Source organism: Myotis davidii, unplaced genomic scaffold (genome assembly GCF_000327345.1).
Source record: "Myotis davidii unplaced genomic scaffold, ASM32734v1 scaffold963, whole genome shotgun sequence".
NCBI classification, from domain to species: Eukaryota; Metazoa; Chordata; class Mammalia; order Chiroptera; family Vespertilionidae; genus Myotis; species Myotis davidii.
This window is the reverse complement of record NW_006294116.1, coordinates 1,011,946-1,018,413: the sequence shown is the minus strand read 5'-3', so window position 1 is coordinate 1,018,413 and position 6,468 is coordinate 1,011,946. Positions and strand designations below refer to the sequence as shown.

At 37.0% G+C, this 6,468-nt stretch overlaps 1 long non-coding RNA gene across 1 annotated transcript; it reads left to right on the top strand.

Annotated features, from left to right (window-relative positions):
• The first annotated feature begins 1,193 nt into the window (after nt 1–1,193).
• On the top strand, nt 1,194–5,443 carry LOC107183839. Its single transcript, XR_001514638.1, has 2 exons — nt 1,194–1,683; nt 4,867–5,443. It is a non-coding gene; the product is annotated as an uncharacterized LOC107183839 (long non-coding RNA).
• Nucleotides 5,444–6,468: the final 1,025 nt, after the last annotated feature.

The window sequence follows — 6,468 nt, the reverse complement described above, 5'->3', positions numbered from 1 at the left end:
CAGCAAAATAATGGTTCCACACAAAATATCTCTCAGTGAGAAAGCGGTGGGGAAGAGTGCTTCTACCGCTGTGAATGTTTAAGGCATAGATGCCCTGTAGTGAGGGAAGCCCTGTTATTATCAATATCACCATGGAATGTGTCTTAGAAAACCCTGACCAGTTGCCAGCAGTCTTTTACAGACTTCAAAATGGGAGACTTTTAAAAAATTTGTTTCTGACCTATTCATACTGACAGCAAGTACATTGCTATTTTCTGTACCAAATGATGCCACAGAGTTTACAAACATATGGTAATACTGGGTAGTGATTTCCAAGGAACATATCACACATTCACTGGACCCTAGGATACATCTTTAACAAGGACCACAAATAATTGTAGGTGTTGGATAAAAAGGTGGTTTGGGGAAGCAATTTTATCTCCATCGTGAGTTACATTAAATGTATAATAAAAGTCATGCAATTGAACAAAAGCAATTTTGTTACACAAAGTACTAATCTAGCTCTTTTTGGTTTTTAATAAGAAAGGTGGACAGGGGAAGGTGACCTTTAAACTTCTCTGCCCAGCTAATGTAGGTATTAGCTTTAGTTTGACCTTATCTGATGGTCAATGGCAGCCATTATCTTCTTCTTCTTCCTGTCACTTCTACCAGGAAGACATGAGGAGATATTATTTACATCAGGCATATTTTAAACATATGCTACATTGGTTGAGAGGCTACTTGAACTCTTCGAGTAAGTCCATTTAGGCTCACCTTGCTTCTCTGCTTTGTAATTTGCAATGAACTTTATCTTTTCATAACTGCTTTTGCTGGAATAAATGCAAAGCAAAAAAAATAAATAAATAATGGTGTTTAATGAACAACACTGGTAAAACCATGACCATTTCAGGTTGAGTTTTATAGTATCCTATTTCTAAGGGAGAGACCTGGAAAATTGTCTACTTATTTGATTTTTTCCCTCCAAATATATATGTAGTTTAAATTGTGAAATTTCAGAAAAGTATTATTTGCCATAATTTAAAAATAAATTACAAAAATATATGCTTTTACATAGTGGTTATAACTTAAAACTTATTTTTAAAAAATACTCTTTTCTTTCAATTGATTTTACCTTTGCATCTGAATTCTACACAATTGTATTCACAATGCATATAATACTTGATATCTTGTCAAACATTTTATCATAAGTACATTTTTATTTTGTTATATAATTCTCATGTCACATTAATATATGTCTTCATAGTTATCTATTGAGTAGTTGAATAATAATTTTCTTAGCTCTTCTTCATCCATTGAACATTTAGATTAACAATGTTTTACTGTTGTCACTGATTCTGTGAAAAATATTTTGGGGCTATTTCCTGGACAGTGAATTACTTAGGCAAGAAAGTTGTTGATGCTTAGGGTAAGTAGTACATGTTGCCACAATGTGTTTCCAACAGCGTTGTATAGATGAAGATGCCAGCAGTAATGTTAAGTAGTGCCATTGTTGTGACATCCCTGCCAGTATTATATATAGGATGTTTTCAAAATGTTTGTGACTTTAAAAACCAGAGAATGGTACCTCATTTTATTCTTTTTGTGCTTCCATTTAAACATTAGAGTGAAGAAGGAGCTCCACAGGAAGGCATTCTGGAAGATGTGCCCGGAGAGCCTGACGAGACTTATGAAATGCCTTCTGAGGTAAAAGTTTATATACATAAAACGCCAAAAGTATCACTTAGGAGTTTTAGTTAGGTCTTTATAATAAGCACTATCAAAATCTGTCACTCTCAGATTTCCCTTACATTTCTCCTTGGTGAGAACAACTTACTCTCTAGTCTCGATGAACAAGTCGGCCAAATCCAGGATATGTTTTATGAGGACAACTTGCAAGCTAAAAATGGTTTTCACATTTGTGAAGGGTAGTTAAAAAATAAAAGTAGCAGCAGCAACGGAAGCCATATGTGGCTCACACACTAAAATATCTACTAGCTGGCCCTTTACAGAAAAAGTTTGCCAACTTGCATTAGAGAATTATTTTATTAGAAGCCTTACATTCTAAAATAAAAATTCAAAATGGAAAGCTAGAGAAATGAACTAAAGGCCAAAAGAAAGCAATTGTTTGTCATACAGTCCCAGTGGGGTGTTGGCTTAGTAAAAGAGTTTACCAAAAAGTAATACAGTAGAAAGATGATAAATGAATGATTTGCAACAACTGGTATAATTTAGTGTAGCATATTAAATAGCATAACTTAGTAATTTTATTTTAATTTGAAAATGAAAGTTTCTTTAATAGAAAGTCCATCACAAGGGAAATTTTAAAAATACTTGTAGATGAATTGCTGGGGTCCAACCCCAGCAGGTCCAGGGGTCCCCAAAGGTGTGGACGGAGTTGGCGAAGACAGAATGACATGGATGCAGCGTTCAGGTGATCATCAGCCTAGCCAGGATCTCTAGCCAAGCTCTGGTCAGGATCTCCAGCGAAGTTCTGGTTAGGATCTCCAGCCAGGTTCTGTGTCCATGTTCTCTTGCTAGGTTCTCCAGCCAGGTTCAGTCGCCAGGTTCTGTCCAGGTTCTCTAGCCACGTTCTCTTGCTAGGTTCTTCAGCCAGGTTCTGTAGCCAGCATCTCCAGCCAAGTTCTGTCTAGGTCTTCTAGCCAAGTTCTGTGTTCGGTTCTCTCACTAGGTTCTGTCTCTAGGTTCTGTGTCCTGTTGTCTTGTTACATCTGTATTTATACCAGTTGATTTCAATCCTATCAATTTCTATTCCAAAGGTTAGGGCATTTCTTATCTCCATTCCAGGGAGTAAAGATTATGTTGCTTAAGCGTGATTGTTCATAGTTAAAGTGATTAACTACCCAGTTACAGTGAGTAACTACCCGCCTGGCACTTAGTTAGGGGGTTTTATTCCCTCCCTAACTTCAGGGAAAAATCCCTACCTGGGGAAACAGCCTTTCTCAGAGAGGTGACCTTGGTTAAAACACATAGTGCCAAGAAGGTGAACAAACATATTAAGAACAGTATGCCATATATGCCAGGTCCCTTGAAACAGCAAGGATGGACCGGCTCCCGGCAATGAATGAAACTGCTCAAAAGAACACAGAAAATCTGAAAAGATGTATAACAAGGTAAAGAGGCTGAATTATTGTTAAAAACCTGCCCACAAAGAAAATCCCGGGACCAGATGCCTTCACTGGTGAATTCTGCTGAACATTTAAAGAATAATTACAGCAGCACCAATTAATTACAATCAATACTAATTAAATCCTCTTCCATTTTATGTTCCAACTAATTCTATGAGGACAGTGTTACACTGATTCCGAAACCAGGTGTCATGGAAAAAGAAAATGTGTTATTGTTTTACTAAACATTGAGTTCACGGGAATTGTAGTTAGATTATACATTATTCTTCACGGCATCATTAGAAGGCATATTGATAGTAATCCCATTTATAGAAATTGAGATTCAATTGCTTCTTTCTCTAATTAGATTTCACCAATATTGTGGGGACTTTTATGCGTGGCACAATGCTGAACACTACAGAAAATACAAATCAGAGTAATTGAAAGCACCAGGATCCAGAAGTAGGCACTCCTGTCGGTTTGCTAAAAACAAATACAAATTCATTCCTTCATTTACTTGTCATGATTATTTTAACAAACATTATTGACTGTCTTCTATGCACCAGGTATCACAGGAGCAAAAATGTCTAATAGTTTAATGGGTCTGTTTAGATCAATGGGGAGAGGTTTTATAGAGGCGATGTTGTTGATGGGAGATATGATAGGCCAAAATGAAGAAAGGACATTCTAACACAAGGGGACATCAGAAGTGAAGGCATGCATATCTGAGAATGCATAAAGATGTGTCAGAGGAACAGTGAGTAATTACACATGAGTCAAGCTTAGGGAGCAGAGAGAATAGTGACAGATAACAGCTTCAGCAATGGGTCAAAGACAAATTGTAGAGTGCTAGAACAACCTTTTGATTTACATGTGTGCTTTATTCAGAAAGCAGCTTGAGATGTTAAAGGTATGTTTGTTTGATTTTGAGCAGAATCCTGATATCAAATTGTTCTTTAGAAGGACTAATCTGATCACTTTAGTTAAGGCCATTAATATTTTTATTGTGGATGTATCCATATACTGTATGGCTGGGCTGGGTTTGGGGGAACAGGAGTAATAATTGAAGCCATGGCCCTGACCGGTTTGGCTCAGTGGATAGAGCGTCGGTCTGTGAAGACTGAAGGATCTCAGGTTCGATTCTAGTCAAGGGCATGTACCTTGGTTGTGGGCACATCCCCAGTGGGGAGTGTGCAGGAGGCAGCTGAATCGATGTATCTCTCTCATCGATGTTTCTAACTCTCTGTCCCTCTCCCTCTCCCTCTCTCTCTGTAAAAAATCAATAAAATATTTAAAAAATAATAATTGAAGCCATAAATGAAGATGAAATTTCAAATGGGAGAGTAAAAGGAGAGAAAACATAACTTGCCTTTAAACATCTTAGTCTCCTTCTAAGAATTAGAGCATCTTAGCACTGAAATAAGCATTATAGGCCACTTGATTTGATTTTTACAGTTTGAGAAACTGAGAGCCAGACAGAGCAACCAATTTGTCCTGCAGGATGAGATTATATGATCATTCAGTGGCATATGTACAAGTAGAGCTCAGCTACCCTGACCACCAGCATGATTCACTTTTATATTTGACATGAAGACAAAACTATCAACAATATTGTGTGTAGCAGAATAGTTCCGGAACTGTTAATGAGTATGACCTTTATTCAAAGTGGCAAGCCATATCCTATCTTATTCACCCTAAATCCTTGATTACTGATCACTTACACTAACTCCGCATGTTGTTTTTCTGATTCTCCTAATATTAGGGAGGTTATCAAGACTACGAGCCTGAAGCCTAAGAAATCTCTTTGCTCCCAGTTTCTCAAGATCTGCTGACAGATGTTCCACCCTGTACAAGTGCTCAGTTCCAACATGCCCGGTCATTTTCCCAAAGTTTTTACAGCGTATTTTGGATTCTTCCATCAGCAGTGATTGAAGTATCTGTACCTGCCCCCCACTCAGCATTCCGGTGCTTCAGTGAATATATGGTAGCAGGTCCCTGTGTGCTGTGTGGATATTGTGGCTTCAAATGAAAAATGTTAAAACAAATTAAAAACACCTAAGTGACTACCACTTATTCCTAAATCTTCACTATTTTTGTTGTTGCTCTTGTTGAGAAGTTGTGACTTACTATCATATATTTTAAGATTTTTAGGTGTCTTTTAATGATTCTGTCTAAGAATAATGATGTATTGTGAAACTTGCTAATATATGTAACACTTAAAAATATGTGAGCATGAAACTATGGACCTATACATATTAACTATGAAATTGTACTGTTTTGTGGTGTGTGTTGTGTTTGTATATAAATGGTGAAAATTAAAATAAAATGTTATCTCATTACAAAAATCTTATTTTTTTTATCCCATCTCACTCTAATAAAGTCATGCTTATAAACTGGCACCATTATCTTAAATATATAGTTGTTGAGAGCTGTTTGAAAGAGGAGAAATTTTCTAGGAGTTAAACAGATGAGATGGAGCACTAGCCCTTTACTCTGGAAATTACCCGAACCATCACTGCCCAAAGTCTGTTCTGATGTGCACTGGTGCCTTCAGAGGCTAGTCTGAAAAAGTGGTTCCAAGAAAGGATGAGTGTAAAATTGGACTTTTACTGCACCACCTTTAGATATTCATAAGACACATGAAAGGTTCTGAGGGAAGCAGCCTAATTTTGTTTAGCCCAGAATTTTCTTTCTTAAAATAAATAAATAAATAAAGATCTCTAGGAACTCCCTTAAGAAATGTTCATTCTCCAGATTTATAAAAATCTCATAGACCGCTTTCAATGCTACTAAATTTATTAATTCCAGAATACTTCTTTAGGAAAAGGTTTTCTATGTAGGAATGATCCATTAAATCCTCATGCGTACTGATAGTAAACTTGACAATGAAAACCATATAGAAATTAACTTATTTGGTTCTTCATTTTAATTTTTCAGGAGAAAAATGTCGTGTTCACTTTTATTTTTTAAATATATTTTATGATTTTTTACAGAGAGTAAGGGAGAGGGACAGAGAGTTAGAAACATCTATCAGCTGCCTCCTGCACTCCCTCCCCCCCCCCCCCCCGCACTGGAGATGTGCCCGCAACCAAGACACATATCCTTGACCAGAATCGAAACTAGGACCCTTCAGTCCGCAGGCCGGCGCTCTATCCACTGAGCCAAACTGGTTAGGGCATCAGATTCACTTTTAAAGGTAGTTAGATCAATGCAATAGAATAGAGCCCAGAGATGAATCCTTGCTTATATGTTCAATTAATCTATGACAAAGGAGGCAAATATATCCAGTGGGGTAAAGTTAGTTCCTTCAGTGGGTGGTGTTGGCAAAACTAGACAGGTACATGCAAAAAAAAAATAAAACTGG